This window comes from Petaurus breviceps, unplaced genomic scaffold (genome assembly GCF_028583685.1).
Source record: "Petaurus breviceps papuanus isolate PSGF00001 unplaced genomic scaffold, PetGlider_PUasm1.0 91133, whole genome shotgun sequence".
Lineage (NCBI taxonomy): Eukaryota > Metazoa > Chordata > Mammalia > Diprotodontia > Petauridae > Petaurus > Petaurus breviceps.
The window spans coordinates 20,116,502-20,133,123 of NW_027187419.1; the positions used below are offsets into that span (position 1 = coordinate 20,116,502).

Genomic DNA, 16,622 nt, shown 5'->3' on the forward strand with positions numbered 1-16,622 from the left:
AGAGGATTCTTGCCAAAGAAATCCTTCATACATCTGAAAATGCTTCCTGGCCTACTGCTTTTCTGCATACAGAGAACGAATCAGGTCAGGCTGCCGCAGTGGAGGTACCACACACACTTTTTATACTTGTACACATTTTTTTTTGTCCCCAACATGGCAAGCTTGTTTTCCCCAGGATTTTTGCAGCACAGTTGGGCTGTAAACAATGAGCCTGCCTTACAATTTTCTGCTAGATCGGCATTTGGAAGGGTCTTTTGAATTGCATTGCCAAGTCTAAGTTTGTCAAGCTCATCAGTAGTTTACTTGACTCTCCGCCCAAAAAGCATCTTTTCCACAAGGCCTGGATGTGGTTCAAGAATCCTGGGCTTATTGGGGGAATGGTCCTTTTTCTGTGAACTGGGAGCTGCCCTCCATCCACGATCACTCCTTGCTTCCTTCAGTGCATACAGAGTTCTGAAAGCCCCAGGAGGGACACGGGCCCTTTACAGGAGTAGGAGCAAAGGGCTGTCTTGGCAAGGTGCTTGAGATTTCAAAGTTAGGCCTTCCCTCCACCCCCTCCTAACTCCAACTTCAAACTTAGCTATGAAACTTGACCTTTTAAAAATCCATCGCGTTGGTTTCTGCATGATGTTTACAAATTTCCTTTTAAAAAGAACAGAACAAAACACAGAAGGAAACTTCTCTATGATGTGGGAAGCCTTTTTGTTTCTTCTTCTTCTTCTTTTCTTTTTCTTCCTCTTCTAAAGGCATACTTCCTACATGGCAACTACATAAAATGGGTCACAATGTAAAGAAACAATCTGGGAAGAAGATGGAGGCTTAAATAAACTATTCTACCCCAATTTGATTAGTTAGAAAGCAGAAATAGGCTTCTGAGTCAAATCTCCACATGGGTTTAATATACACATATATAAAAATGGGGATGGGAGTAGAAATAATTACTCTGGCTACTCTGGCTAAGTTACTATCAATTAGTTACCTTCTGGTGAATGATTTACATAGGATATAACTTTCACACTCACTGTAGAAAAATGTGGTAGAAGATACTAGACAGCTTCATCATTGCATCCTCCAGAAATTGTAACTATCAAATATAAGTTTATAATTAAAACAACTTAAGCCCTCTCCCAAACTTAAAGAGGCACGAACATCCTGTTTCACCGATTCTCATATTGGACACCATTCAATCCAGCCTATGCCTGAACAAGGATCTTCTCAACAACATGCCTGACAAATGTTCGTCCACCCTTTGCTTAAAGACCTCCAGTAAGGAGGAGCTTACTCCCTCCCAAGGCAGCCCATTTCACTTCTTCATAGCTCTGTTGGTTATGTCAACTCTAAATTTGTCTCTTTGTACTTTTTACTCACTGCTTTTCATTCTGTCTTCTTGGACCAAGCAGAACAAATTGAATCCCTTTTCCACCAGATAGCCCATGAGATACTGAGAGATGGCTACACTATCCACTCCATAGAACAAGAATGGCTTCTCATCCCGCTCCAACTTTCCTAGTTATAAGATACAACTCTAAATCAATGGGACAAACAAATGTACCCAAACTCATCTCTCCAGAAGAATGAGGATGCTTCTGTAGCCCAATTCTGCCTCATGTGCAAAGTTGTCAGCCTGGGAGTCAAGGAAAAAAAATAATAATAGCTAACATTGATATCAGGCAGTTAGGTGGCACAGTGGATAGAGAAGTGGGCCTGGAGTCAGAAAGATTCCTCTTCCTGAGTTCAAATCCAGCCTCAGACATTTACTAGCCGTGTGACCCTGTACAGGCCATTTAACCCTGTTTCCCTCAGTTTCCTCATCTGGAGAATAGAAATGGCAAATGAAAAATGAGCTGGAGAAGGAAATGGCAAACCACTCCCATTAACTTTGCCAAGAAAACCCCAAATGGAGCCACAAAGAGTTGGACGTGACTGAAACAAGTGAACAAGAAGAGCATTTATATAGTACTTACTATGTGTCAGGCACTGTGCTAAACACTTTACAATTAACTTCTCATTTGATCTTCACAACAACCATGTGAAGTAGGTGCTATTACTATCCCCATTTTACAGATGAGGAAACTGAGGCAAAACAGAGGTTAAGTGACTTCCCCAGGGTCACACAGGAAGTGTCTGAGGTCCAATTTGAACTTGAACCCAAGGCAAATCTGACTAACCTTGCCCTGTGGTGGCTGTTGTGGGAAATGCTATGGAAGGCAGGAAGTTCCAGGGTGGGCTAGAGGAGTGTCAGATCCGAATTTTAGAAAAGAAATCCTTCACAGATCTACAAATGCTTCCTGGCCCACTAGCATTCCAGTGGGGCTACCACTGCTGGAAACTCACATAAAATATCTTGTTGGTGTCAGAGCGAGTGGGTTCAAACCCGTTTCTTCCACTTGTTATCTATGTGACCTTGAATAAGCTATTTTACTTCCTGGGCCCAAGTTTACTCATCTTGAATGAAGGGACTGGTTTAGATAACCTTTGAGGTCTGTCCCCTCTGAATCTGTGATATCATCTTTACTCCTTTCACTAATGGAACCTGTTACCACTGACTGCAGTCTCATCTGACCAAGGAGAAATCAAAAGAAAACCTATTTGGTTGGTGCCAGTTCAACTCACAAAGGACAGCTAAAAATTCCATTCTTTTTCTGAATGTAAAGAACATATATAGCAATGTGAAAATCTAACTGACTGAATTTAATTAATATCTAGCTGATTCAGTTTTGTTAATGGAGCTACTTATTCTCTGTTATCCCTGCTTAGTAACAATGACCTCAGAATCCTCTTTGGCCTCTCCCATTTCTCAGCCCTCTACCTTTAGTAACCAAGTTCTATATATTCCATCTCCTCCAAATCATTTATATCTGTCTCTTCTTCTCCATTCCCACCACTGCCGTAACTAGTTCAAGCAGTTGCTGTCTTCTCCCTGGACTATTTCAATAACCTTGTAACTGATATCACCACCTTTGGCTTCTCCCTACTCATAGAACAATGGAATCTCAGAGTTGGTCATCTTAATCTAACTGTGCCTGAACAAGGATCCCTCATGATAAGTGGTTAGCTAGCCTTTTTATAGAGACCTTTAATAAGGGAAAATCTCTCACTTCCTGAGATGTCACATTCTACTTTTGGACAGTTCTAATTGTTAGGACTTTTTTCTCAGTCTAATAAAGCCCAGATTCCTTAGCCTGGCATTCAAGGCCTTCACACAATTTAGTTTCAACCTACTTTTCCAATTTTATCTCATATTACTCAATATCTTGTATTCTATGATCTATTCAAATTGGAACTTAAGGCTTTCCATAATCTGGCTTCCCCTGACCTTTCCAACCTTATTTCTGACTATTCCCTTTCATATGCTTTCAGTTCTATCAAAACTGGTATTCCCTAAGCTCAACATTCTATTTTCAACATCTATGCATTGGTAAGAACTGTCCCTGATTCCTGGAATATGCTCCATCCCCACTTTTACCCCTCAGAATCCTTCCCTGCCCTCAGAGCTCTGTTTACTTACTACCTCCCCCATAAAGCCTTCCCAGATGGCTGAAGTGCTCTGTCCTTCCTGAAGTTAATATGCTGATTTATCTGAGTACATGTTGGATTCTCCCAGCAGAAAGTAAGCTCCTAGAAGGAGCTTCACCTTTTGTCTTAGAATCCCTACACCAACCACTGTGCCTTAGATACAGGCAGTTAATAAATACTTGTTGAATTAAATTCAGTTGATTTTCATTGGAATCATCGGATCATGCTAAATCATTGGAATCATACTAAACTTTTCTCACAACTCACCCATCTTTATCATGCCCTTCTCAGCTATTTATCTCTCTGCAGTGAAATCTCCACTATCTTTCATGACTGCTCCAATGCTGCCTCCTCAGTGAAATCTCCCAGTGTGGGGGTGGGATGGGGGTGTGGGAGGAGAGAAAAGAATCTACTCAGTATGAAGCATTATGATGATAAATGTTCAACTGACTCTTTGAAAAAAATATTGTAGATGCCTTACTTTTTCAGTTTAATATGAATTTTTAAATATAATATTTTATTTTTCCCTAATCACACGTTAAAATAATTTTTAGCATTTGTTTTTTTTTAAGTTTTGAGTTCCAAATTCTATCCCTCCCTTCCCCCCTCCTTCTTTCCCTCCCATTTTCTTCTCTTCCTTCCTTCCTTCCTTTCTTTCTTTTTTTTTTCTTTTTTGCTTTTTGGAGGACAATTGGGTTTAAGTGACTTGCCCAAAGTCACACGGCTAATAAGTGTGTCGTGTCTGAGGCTGGATTTGAACTCAGGTCCTCCTGAAAATGCTCTATTCACCACCTAGCCACCCCTCTCCATCATTTTCTTATGTTTAGATAATCAACAAGACAATAAATCAAACCTTGATTTGTAACCTTTGTTGATTTCTTAGGGTTAAATACATAGAAAATTTAACAATCAGCTCTCTAGTCAGTTAGAGTGGATCCAGCACACCCCCTGCCTAACATTAAAGTTGAGGTCATGTCTTATCTCCCTCACTAGATTGTAAACTGGTATGGTAGGAGTACTGGAGCTATAAAATGAAGATGATGATTTCAGTAGCCATTCCACAAAGTTCCTGTGAAAAGTGTGCTATAGAAAAATGAGTTATTATTATCTGGAATCAGGAGACCTGGTTCTAACTCTCCTACTTGACATTTGTATGACTTTAGATAAGTCTCTGGGCCTCAGTGGAAGATGGGATGGGAGGCCAGAGTAGGTAATTTTAAATATCTTTTCTATCTATAAATCTTGCAATCATATGATTCTTGAGGGTAGGGACTATGCCTTATTTATTTTTGTATCTTCCCTACCATCTCATATAGTGTCTTACTACATAGTAGACATTTAAGAAATCTTTGTTGAATGAATGAATGACTAAATGAATAAACTATTATCACCACAATATTTTTTGGCTAATGATAATAGCTAAAACCTACTAGCTAAACTTGAGGTTATCCAGCTAACCTTGACTTTAGTCATGGCATTACATAATGCACATACACATGCACTTCAACAGCCCAAAGGCAAGATGTCAAAAATTCATGAAAGTATTCAGAGAAGCATCATGATTTATTTCCTCTGTCCCTAACACCTCCTTTAAGAACCGCAGCAAGGCATGCATGATCTTCTAATTTAGTTTTATTTAACAACTCTGGGTTGTCTCTGATGCTTATTACACACAATTGGATCAACCCGTAACCTCCCTCTCTTTCACCTGAGTTTGCTAGTTCCTGTGGCTGTAAGAGCCTACAGCTCCCATGGCTTTCCCACCCTATGACCAGAAGCCACTACTGAAGTTCTGTTTATTACTGCTACTTTTAAAGGGTTTGATAGCAAATTGGTTTTGGGTCATAGCATAGTGCCTATGGCAGAGCTTTTCACATTTAGGTGCTTAATAAATATTTGTGAAATTATATTAAATAGGATTTGGAAATAGAAAATATCTTCAAGATAATAAAATTAATAACAATAATAATAACTAACGTATACAGCACTATTCATCTTGCACTCTTCTACATGCTTTCCAATTATTATCCTCTGATCCTCACAACCCTGGGAGGTGGGTGTTGTTATTATCCCCATTTAACAGATAAAGAGACTGAGACAAACAGAAGCTAAGTGACTTGTCCAGGATCATGCAAATAGTGTCATTTTTCAGCCAAGCCCAACTTTTTGTGACCCCCTTTGGGGGGTTTTCTTGGCAAAGATAACTGGAGTGGTTTGCTATTTCCCTTTCCAGCTCATTTTACAGAAAGTGGGATAAACAGGATTAAGTAACTTGCCCAGGGTCACACAGTTAGTGTCTGAGGTTGGATTTGAACTCTGGTCTTCATGACTCCAGCCTGACACTTTATCCATGAACTGTCCTATCTTATAGATGAGTAAAGTGAGACCCAGAGGAATGAATTATTCAAGATGAAAAAGAAATAATCAATAGAGCCAAGTTTAAACCCAAGTTTTCTTACCCCAAATCCAGTGCTCTTTCCTATACCGCCTTTCTGTGGTTCTCAGGACCCCGTTTAATTCATACCAAAAAAGTATCATTAGCCATTCAGTTACTGACAGGATGAGAGGTCAGGATTTCTGGGGAGACAAGATGGGATTTCATTTCTTAACACTAGCCAGAAATAAAACTCGGCGAGCAGCAGTATTTCATGTACATTTTCAAGTTGTGTCTATCTTTGAAGAAATGCTACTCAGGCTTTCTCCTCTAGCTCTAGTCAGAAGGACTGCTATCTGCTAAAGAAAAGGTCTTTGTAATCCCTAGCAAGGACCATCTCTTGGAAAGTACAGCAGGGTGTCCTCCATTCACCCTTGCTTTCCTGGAAAATTAACAGAAATTTACATTTTGAACTGTCCATCAGTAGAAAAAATACCTGTGAAAAACCTAACTGGCCACAAGGGGAAAGAAAAAAGACTGGGAGGAAAAGTTATAGCTGGATGAAAGAGAGAGAAGCGTAAACACATTTGTAAACTTGAATCCTGCAAAAGGCAGTTTATACGGAGATGGAGAAGGAGCTGGTGCAAGAGACCCATTTGGGGCCAGATTTATAATCCTATTTATGTAGAGCATGGATACTGGCAGTTACAGAGAAGTGGCAAGTTACAGAAAGCACATTACTGCGGACTCAGTTCTGAACCCTGTCATTAACTACAGCACAAATCACGTTTCCCATCCAAGTACATAGTAACTTAATGCTGGGTCTTGAGAAGTGTGCAATTAACTTTCACCAACACTGAGCAGGGGTTTTAAATTAAACAGATGTGATGTATATTAATGGCCTAATGTAACTTCAAAGGAACAGGTTTGGCTTCCTCACCCCCTCTCCCCTCCCTTTTCTGCGGATGAACTTTGATCTGGCCCTTCTTTCCTACTGCCAGGATTAGACTAAGATGTGGAGAGGCTCTGTGTTAGAAGTTCCCTGCCCCTTCCTTAGGAGATCCCTGCTGCTCTTGCTGGGGCTGCTCAGTCCCAAGCCCAGTTTCCTGTGGAGAGCCCCAATCATCCCTGATACTGTTCAAACAACAACAAAAAAACCCCAACAAAACCAAACCCAGGAAACACTTATGGGATGAAACCAACAGATAGAAGGGAAAAATAAGACTCTCTCCAGCATTTTCCAAGATGTCAGTGTGGATCTTGTTTTGTTTTGTTTTTTCCTCCGTAACCCTTTTCCATTTTTCTAACATTTCAAAATACTGGAAGTCAAAACATAGGATCCATAGATTTTGAGTTGGAAGACATCTTCAAAGGACCCCAAAAGGCAAAAAAAAAAAAGACTTACCCAAGGTCACATAGTAAATTGAAGGGGGATTTTGGTAGGGGAGTAAACCAGCAAGGCAAAGGCAAAGGAAAACAATTGTTCCATTAATATATGAGATGGCAGCTGGAGCTACATCTCTACCCTCACCCCTACTCTCACCACACCCCGCTCCATTCTCCTGACTTTATGTAAGTATTTGAGAAAGGAGAAGAGGAGGTCGGGTATGTAGCACCCAAAGCAAAAACAACAACAAAAAAGCTTTATTCAGGACATATTACGGAGTCTTTATGTATGGGATCAGGATGTGTTTGGGAAAGGGAGATTTTCTGTCTTAGAGCTCTGAGGGCTCTTTGTATCTTCCTAGACTTAACTATATACATGAAGGTTTGCTTTACTCTCTTAATTCTGTTTCATGTTGCTTCTACTAGATTGCGAGCAACTGTTTATTGTCTCTCCTTGGTAAAGGCATTTCTTTTCATCTTCCACAATTCCACACAGTAGGATTTCATCATTACTAGCTGTCTCTCCAGCTACTCTCCAACTTCTCTCTAATACTAGTTATCTCGCCAAAATTGAATTAAGGCTCTTTTCATCCTCCACAGTGTCAAGCATATACTAGGACTTCATCATTACTAAAGATCTCTCCAGCTACTCTCCAATGTCTCTGTAATACTAGTCATCTCTCCAGCCTTGAGTAAAGGCCTTTCTTTTCATACTCCACAGTGTTAAGTACATAGTGGGACTCCATCAATATTCAGTGAATTGAACTGACTTGCAAGATAAAAGAGGAGGAGCAGGAAGAAATATATTGTGGTCAAGAGGTGATCTGAAAGTGTTTTTTTTTACATTGCAGATTCTTATAAGTTTTGAGGTTAAAGCAGGTTTTGTTACAGGAAGGAAAGATTGACCAGCTACTACAGCCCCAGCTCTTAGCTCTAGTGGGCCCCAATAGGATCAGAGGTTCATTAGACCTCCAACAAATATCCAAGTTAAGTACCATGACTTACCTTGTTCTTGGGCTAGTCTGCTCAAAATTAGTGACCAGGGTTTACGACTGACTGTGCATAACTGAAACACCACTAGGGAAGCAGGAAGGAGATTGAGATCAGAAGAAAGGGGGAAGAAAGCCTACTGAGTGGGGCACTGGGTAAAGAACTGAAGGTCCACTTACCCTCCATTCCCTTTACACAGTCAGTGACAAACAGCTGGTTGCTTACGGTTGCTCCTTTAATTCAATATTTTAACTCCACTGTGAGGAAAACCATGTATTTTATGCAAAAAAAAGTACCAAGTCTATCCAAAGAACTGAGCCAGTGAAAGGAAAGTCCATTAGAGAGGAATTACTGTGTTCTTTCTTGATCCCTCTGCCTCTAGCTGTAAAAATGATGAATGCTATTAAAGCCCCAGAGGAGATTCCTGGCAGCTGTGGTTGCTATTTTAAAGAAGAATGGAGGGTTGGGGGGGGGGGGGTGTGGAGAGAAGGAATTATGTGGGGAAACCGTTTTCTTAATTTTCTTCTTTAAAAAAAGGGAAGGGAAATAGCATAATGGGGAAAAAGATAGAAATAATTATGGTACATACCAAGACTAGAATTTTGCCTTTGTAGTACAATTACCTTACCAAGAGAGAATTATGTAAAGCTTGAACGGAAACTTAATTCTTGTATACATAGCTTTATGTACAGACAACTAATTGTCAGAAAATAGTAGGCCAAATTCTACCAGTAAAAAGGGAATGAATTGCTTTTTGGGTGGGTGTGCCTTGGGATCTTGTGCTTTTGTGTCTTGAGATCATTAAAGTTACTTTTCCTGCAGTAAAATATTGTTTTGCGCACACACAGAGTACAACATGTCTTCTTTTTAAAACTGAGTATTGAGATAAAACTGTTTCAGGACTTGAGTGATTCAATCTCATTTTAAGATCATAGCTCTATAGTTGGGTCCAAGGCCATCTACTCTATTTCCTCCATTTACAAATAAGAAAACTGAGGCTTAGGGAAGTTCAGTGGCTTGCCTAAAGTAACACAATAAATGCCAGTGGTAGAATTTGAACTCAGATCCTCTCACTCTACAGCCGGTGTTGCTTTGGTTGTACCACATTGCAATAGACTGGTCAGGTCTTTTAAGAAGATTAATTTGATTTTCCAGAAGACAGCCTGCTGAACCACCCTAAGAAATTTTTCTAGCCTAGAACTTAATAAATGTTTGACTGACTGATTCTAGGCTCTATTAATGTGACTGAGAACTGGAACAGATGATTGAGAGTGTTAAGTTCAACTCCTTTATTTTACAAAAGAGGAAAATGAGAGTTAAGAGGGGGGAAGTTACTTGCCTAAAATGATAGAAAAATGGTGCATAACAGGAATTCAAACTCAGGTGCTCTGACATCAAATCAATTATATTCAGTCATTCAGACTCCTTGTGACCCCCATTTGGGGTTTTCTTGGCAAAGATGTTGGGGAGGTTTGTCATTTCATTCTCCAACTCATTTTACAGATGAGGAAACTGAGGCAAACAGGGTGAAGTGACTTGCCCAGGGTCACACAGATAGAAAGTATCTGAGGCCACATTTGAACTCGGGAAGATGAGTGTTCCTGGTGTTCTATGAACTATGGCTCCAACTAGCTGCTCTGTACCCTCTACTAAGCAGCCCATTGTCCCTCAATCCTCCATCCTTGCTTCCCATGCTTCCACAAGCTTTTTCATCTCGCCTTTTCTTTTGGTAGCTATGAAGAAACTAGATTGGAAAGCAGTAGAGTTCCTTATCAGTGATTTACATTTAAAGGATAAAAACTACACTTCCATCCTTTATAGAAACTGGTAATTAAAAAAAAAAAGAACTGCATATGAACAAAAGAATTATTTACCATGCTGGGATCAAAAAGTAAAATATATCATTTTCACTGATTTTCCACTTTTATATGGCATATAAATCCATCAATACCCCAAAATATAGATTAAAGCAATGTTTATTATTCCCTTTCCATGCCTGTTTCTATTGTCTCTCCCTTTCCCACTTTCTTCCTCCACTTTGGAGATAAAGGGGAAAACAGACAAACTTGTGACAAATATGCAAAGTCAAGTAAAACAAATTCACACATTTACCATGTCCATGTGTGTGTGTCTGTGTATATAGATACATAGATTATAGATATGTATTTGTGATATACATATGTGTACGTGTGTATGTGGATGCTCAATACTTATTGACTGATTCTTTTTCTTTAATTCTCAATGTTCCTGTTACATGCAACATTCTAAAAGCTAAATTAGATGTGTCTTCTGCCTTTTCATTTGGAAGGAGACTCATCTATCCTATTCTCCAATGACTTTTTTTTCTACTTTAATGAACTTCATTTAATTCTAAACTACTGAATGTATAAATGATCCCTTAAACCTCCTTTATGTTAAAGGCAGAAGTTTTGGGGTGTCTAGGTGGCACAGTGAATACAGCACCGGCCCTGGAGTCAGGGGACCTGAGTTCAAATCCAACCCCAGACACTTAATACTTACTAGCTATGTGACCTTGGGCAAGTCACTTAACCCCAATTGCCCTGCCTTCCCCCCACCACCCCCACGAGATAGGATTTTTGTTTTTAGAAGCACCAGACAGTTGACAAGCATTTATTAAGTCCTTATTAGGTACCAAGAACTATGCTAAGACCTGGTGATGCTAAGAATGGGAAAGATCTTGGTGCCTGACTTTAGGGAGCTCATATTCCAAGCACCAGTTTTTCCCTTCCCTTCCCCAACCACCACCCCTATTAATATGCAAATTACTATTTCTTTAGAATTTGCAGATGCCTCTTTGTTTGTGGATTGCCAGGGTCAAAGACGTCCTCTGACGATCAATCAGACATTGTGATGTGGTGGAAATGTCACTGGCTCTGGAATCAGGGGACTTGGATTTAAATATAGACCCTGTTCAGAAACATACTTAGCCTTCTCCCCAGACCTTTTAGCTCAACTCTAAAATGAAAAGTTTGGATTAAATGGCCTTTGAAGCTTCTTTCAGCTCTTACAATATGATCCATTCTATACTTAGCTGGAGCTAGAGTGCAGATGCCATCTGCCCATGAAGTCTTTCCATCTTGGTGGAAAGCCTGCCAGTGCTTGCCCAAGGTTGGACTCCTCTTTAGGGGGCCATTGTCACCTGAATGTTGTAATGAGGCTTCAAAGTAGGAGCAGTTTAACTTTTTTTTAGTTAAAAATGCTTTCATCTCAAACTCTACATTTGCTCCATTCTCATTAATAAAAATCCCAATATACCTTATTTCATGATTTTTAGTATAGGTAGTAACAGGCTCAAAATGTGCTATTTTTGTTGAGTTATTTTTCTGTGGATTCAGAATTCCTTCACAATTATTTGCTGGGATTTTTCATTTGCAGGTTTTTGTTGATATAGTCTTTAATGTCTTATTGGTTTTTGAAAGATACCATCTTGCCTTTGTATAATGTTCAAATGTGTGTGATAAGTAACTTTTAGGTCTAACCCTATGCCTTTAAATGTGATTATTTTCTGCCAGATTTTGCCATCCTTCATGTGCTATTGCTGAAAAACTAGTATTTTTGATGTAGTGTTATTTTTTTAATGTTTGAAAAATCTTTGTAATTTTATAGTTTAGTAATCATATTACTTAGGGACTTGAAGCTTGGATTTCTCCATGCTAAGTTCTTTTTGCTTTTTCTTATTCATTCTGGGATTTTTCTCCAATTCATTCTTTTAATGTGCTATCCAGCATGCCCTTTGGAATTCCAGTGAGTCTAAGTTTCCATTTATTTTTCTCTATCTTCCAAATTCTATTCCTTCTACTTGCATATCCACAATTTGCTTTCACATTCTGGTTGCTTTGGGCTTGTTCATCAATTGTGCTTTCATTATTTCTGGAATTTTTTAAACTATATTCTACCATTTGCTACCTTTAGTAATCATTTTAGCTCTTATATATTGATTTGTGTTTGTTTCTTTTCTCTTCCCATGTTCTTTGCCCCTTCCCATGTGCCCCTTTAAAGTATTTGTGGTACATTCTACTTTATCTTATTTCTTGCATCATTTCCAGTGTTTCTTTTCAGCACATACTCCTGCAGAATGTTTATTCCTTGCATCCTTTATCTTCCTAGGAATTTCTTCTCTCTGCCCCATCTCCCTGCATTTCCAGCTGTTCAGGGTGGTGGAAGCAGTTGTGGTTGAGGTAGTCTGGTCAGGAAAGGTCTGGAAAGGACCCTGCAGACCTTGGGATTCTGGACCCAAGGTTTACAGGCATATGGGGACTGAGAGATTGGGTACAGGGCCTTGACAGCAGAGGTCTCCTGAATGAGAGGGAGGCCTTGGCCCACAAGTCAAGTAACAGGTGTCATCATGTTGGGAATAGGGCTGGGGTAACTTGGGAAGGTGGGTGATCAATAGCCCAGGCTATTGGTAGCAGCAATAGTGGCAAGGGGTGGCAAGGGAGATGTGGATGCAATGGTGGCTACATTGTTCCTTCCATCATCATGCCAACAGTTCCAAATTTTAAGTGTGTATGTGTGTGTTTGTGTGTGTATTGTTCAGTCATATCCAACTCTTGATGACCCCATGAGTCATAGCATTCATGGAGTTTTCTTGGCAAAGATACTGGAGTAGTTTGTCATTTCCTCTTCCAGTGCATTAGGCAAATGGAGGTTGTGACTTTTGCCCAGTGTCACGTAGCTAGCATTTGAGGCTGGATTTGAACTCAGGTCTTCCTGACTCCAGGCCCAATGCTCTATCCACGGAGCCACCTGGATGCCACATATGTATTTCTCTGTGTGTCTATACACACACAGATACATATATATATAGAGAGAGACAATATTTATATAGCATTTTTTGTGCCAGTCACTATGCTAAAGCACTTTGAAATTATCTCATTTGCTATATAGATACATAGATACACAGATGTTTGTATACATTGCTGAAGGCCACTCAGCAGAACTTGCTTTTCCCCCCTCATTCTTCCATTTAATTCCACTGAATTCAATAGTGATAGTTAAGTCTGAAGGTTGGTTTATTTTCTTTTTCCAGATTTCTGGAAATACTTTGTTCTGAATTATCATAATATTACAAGATAGAGGGAAGAAACAAATTGTGCTGTCCCCATAACCCTATAAGGTGGGTGTTATCATCTTCACTTTACAGTTGTGGAAACTGAGGCGGGTAGAAGTGATTTGCCCAGGGTCATATAGCTAGAGTTTGACTCTGTCCACTAGAATGGAAACTATATGTATTCCTCTGGCAGTTTCCTAATGTCAGCATGTTTGGGTAGCAACAACGCTTATGTAACTCCTTGACAGAGCAGGGTCATTTAAACAACCTCCCTTCATGGAATAGTTTCCTTCTGGTTGAAATTGTGAAAGATATGTATCTATTCAGATTGCATACTAAAAAACAGAAACTATCCCAAACGTCTTGATTTCTTTTCCTATAGAATGATTTTTACTTAGGATAATATGTCTTCAAGTATTTTGGTCTGTGTTCCCATAGCTTGGGAATAATCTATAGGTAAACCCTGCCAAATGTTAATTGGTTACAGGAACCACTTGAATGTATGGGAGCAAGGTTATAAAAGGGTGGTTGGCTAAACAATGTTCGTGAGGGTTTCATTACTTCCCAGAGAAATTAGATTATGACATAAGCACCTCAAACTCACCGCATCCAAAGTCAAATATGTCACTCCTCTCAAACCCTCCCTTTCTCCCATGGTCCCTATTAATGTCATGGGTACCACCATCTATCTAGTTAGCCAGGCTTACAAGCTTGGCGTCATCCTCAATTCCTCATCCATACTCGTGTACAGATCCAATCTGTTATTAATTCCTGTTTTTTTACTACCTTCACAAACTCTCCACTCATAAAGCTGACACCTTGGTGTAGCCTTCATCACTTTATGAAATATTTTAATAGCCTTTTTATTGGTCTATTTCTTTTACCACAACCCACCCCCACCTCAACCCCATCACCATGCAGGTGTCAGTGATTTTCTAAAATCAAAGTTCTGCCCTTGTCCATATCACCCTCCCCTCCTTCAATGCCAATGACTTCCTGTCACCTCCAGGATCAAACATGAACTCTTCTGTTTAGTCTTCCCTCTTTCTCAGCCCTCTATTGGCCCAACTACACTGGCCTGTTGCTATTTCTCAAATAAGCTGTTGCGCTGACCACGCTTCCATGCCTGCAATGCTCTCTCTCTCTCTCCTTTTTTCAAGGCTGAGTTCTAAACCCAACTGGTATAGGAGGCTTTTCCTTATCTCCTCTCCCTAACCCTAGTGTCTTCCCTCTAAGACAAGTGTTTTCTTATCCTACCTGGGAGCTTGTTTATTTAATATTTTGATGGCTATTTCAATATAACTAGTTTTCTTTATGGACCTCGTTTCTTTTCCTTCTTTTCCTCATACTTTTTTTTTTTTTTGCTTTTTGGAGGGCAATTGGGGTCAAGTAAGTTGCCCAAGGTCACACAGCTAGATCTTTTGTGTGGGTGTTAAGTGTCTGAGGCCAAAACCGAACTCGGGTCCTCCAGACTCCAGGTGGGCACTTTACTCACTGCGCCACTTAGGCGCCCCCTTCCTCATACTTTTTAAGTCTTTGCAGTGTCTTGCATATAAAAATATATAAAATAAACCTATAAAAAGGGAAGTATTAAAACAACCAAATCCTAAGGCTGCTATACCATCCATTTGCTTTGTTCTTTTTTGTTCCACTATGGGATAGGTTACTTTAGTTTGAGGCCAGTTTATTCTGCAGTATGGTCAAATTTCTCTATTATTTTGTTATATCAGGTTGCAGGAATAATTAAAATGAGAAACAAGAACTCATTTCTTCTAATAGAAATCCCAGCTTGAAGATCTACAATCTAAAAGAATGCAACTATCTCCTAAAGTCAAGCTATACCATTTTCTGATAGCTCTTGTTATTTAGAAATTCTTTCCTATATTGTGATGAAATTTGTTTTCCAGTAACTTCCATCTAATGGTCTTGGGTCTGGAGTTAAGAAGGCCTGGGTTCAGATATTGCTTCAGACCTTCATGAGCTGTGACACACTAGGCAAAAGCATTTAACTTCTCAACCTCAGTTTCCTCATTTGTAAAATGGAGATGTTAATAACACTATCACACAGGGTTGTTGTGAGGACAAAATGAGATAACATTTGTAGGGTGTTTTGCAACCCTTATAAAGACCTATATAACAGCTACATAGGATAATTATAACTGTCTTAATAGAACAAAATAGAAATAAAAATGCAATCTGATTTAAGGGTTCCAAAATATTATACCTTAGACATCAGAGCAATTGAAGTATGCTCAAAGGATAAAAACAACCAAAGTGAGTTTAAGTACAGGACAAGAGTGATGCTGAGTTTACCTCAGTGGGTGTGGGCCGTATTTTCCTTGTCCCAATTCTACTTTTCCATCCTGAACAATACTATGCCTTGATATTTCCTCCCAAAGAAGTTTAGCCTTAAAACGCTCACAAAACATATTCCATGACTTAATGGAATCTGCCTCATGTCTGCACTACACTTGATGATATCTAGATATTAACTGGTGCTGAAAGGATAGGTGCCAATCACTAAACACTTGGTGTCGCTAATAAATGGTAAAGGGCTCCCCCCACCTCCAGATTCAACCCCAAAACAAAGCTGATTTAATTCTAAGCATAGGGCAGCTAGGTGGCTCAGTGAGGAAGACTGCTGGGCCTGGAGACAGAAAGATCCATCTTCCTGAGTTCAAATCGAGCCTCAGATACTTACTAGCTATGTGATCCCAGGAAAGTCATTTAACCTTGTTTGCCTCCATTTCCTCTTTTGTAAAGTGAGCTGGAAAAAGAAATGGCAAACCACGCCAGTATCTTTGCCAAGAAAATCCCAAATGGGGTCATGAAGAGTCAAACACAACTGAAAGGACGAACCAACAATAAAAACATACTAAGCATCCAGAACTGCAGAAGCAAGCAGGAATGTTGGGCTTGGTCAGGAAGACCTAAGTTCCTATGGGCTCCGGCCATGTTTTAGCTTTGTCACCCTGTGCAGATCCCTTAACCTCTATATACATCAAGGACCATCTATACCACCTCGGATCCATCTAAGAAGTCACAGGCCAGTTGCCCTTTGCATGGATGGAGGGAGCTTCTTCACAAGAAGTTTCTCATCCTGATACCACAGACTGCTCACCTAATTTGTGAATTCAAAATAAGATATACATAAACATGCAGATGTGCGTATGCACACACACACACACACACAGACACACACACATGCATGCATACACACTGCAGTGAGTCAACTGGAAGGCCATCAACCAAATTAGCTTTCAATTCAAAGCTCTGGACTTGCCA

General features: G+C 39.7%; 1 long non-coding RNA gene across 2 annotated transcripts in view; it reads right to left on the bottom strand.

The window, feature by feature from the left end:
- LOC138155479 (uncharacterized) overlaps window positions 1-8,664 on the bottom strand; it is a 48,903-nt gene extending 40,239 nt beyond the window's left edge. For both annotated transcript variants that reach the window (XR_011166842.1, XR_011166843.1), the window contains exons 1-2: window positions 8,446-8,664; window positions 5,976-6,093 (exon numbers count right to left, since the gene is read on the bottom strand). This is a non-coding gene — a long non-coding RNA (uncharacterized lncRNA). The remainder of the gene's footprint in view (window positions 1-5,975; window positions 6,094-8,445) is intronic.
- Window positions 8,665-16,622: the final 7,958 nt, after the last annotated feature.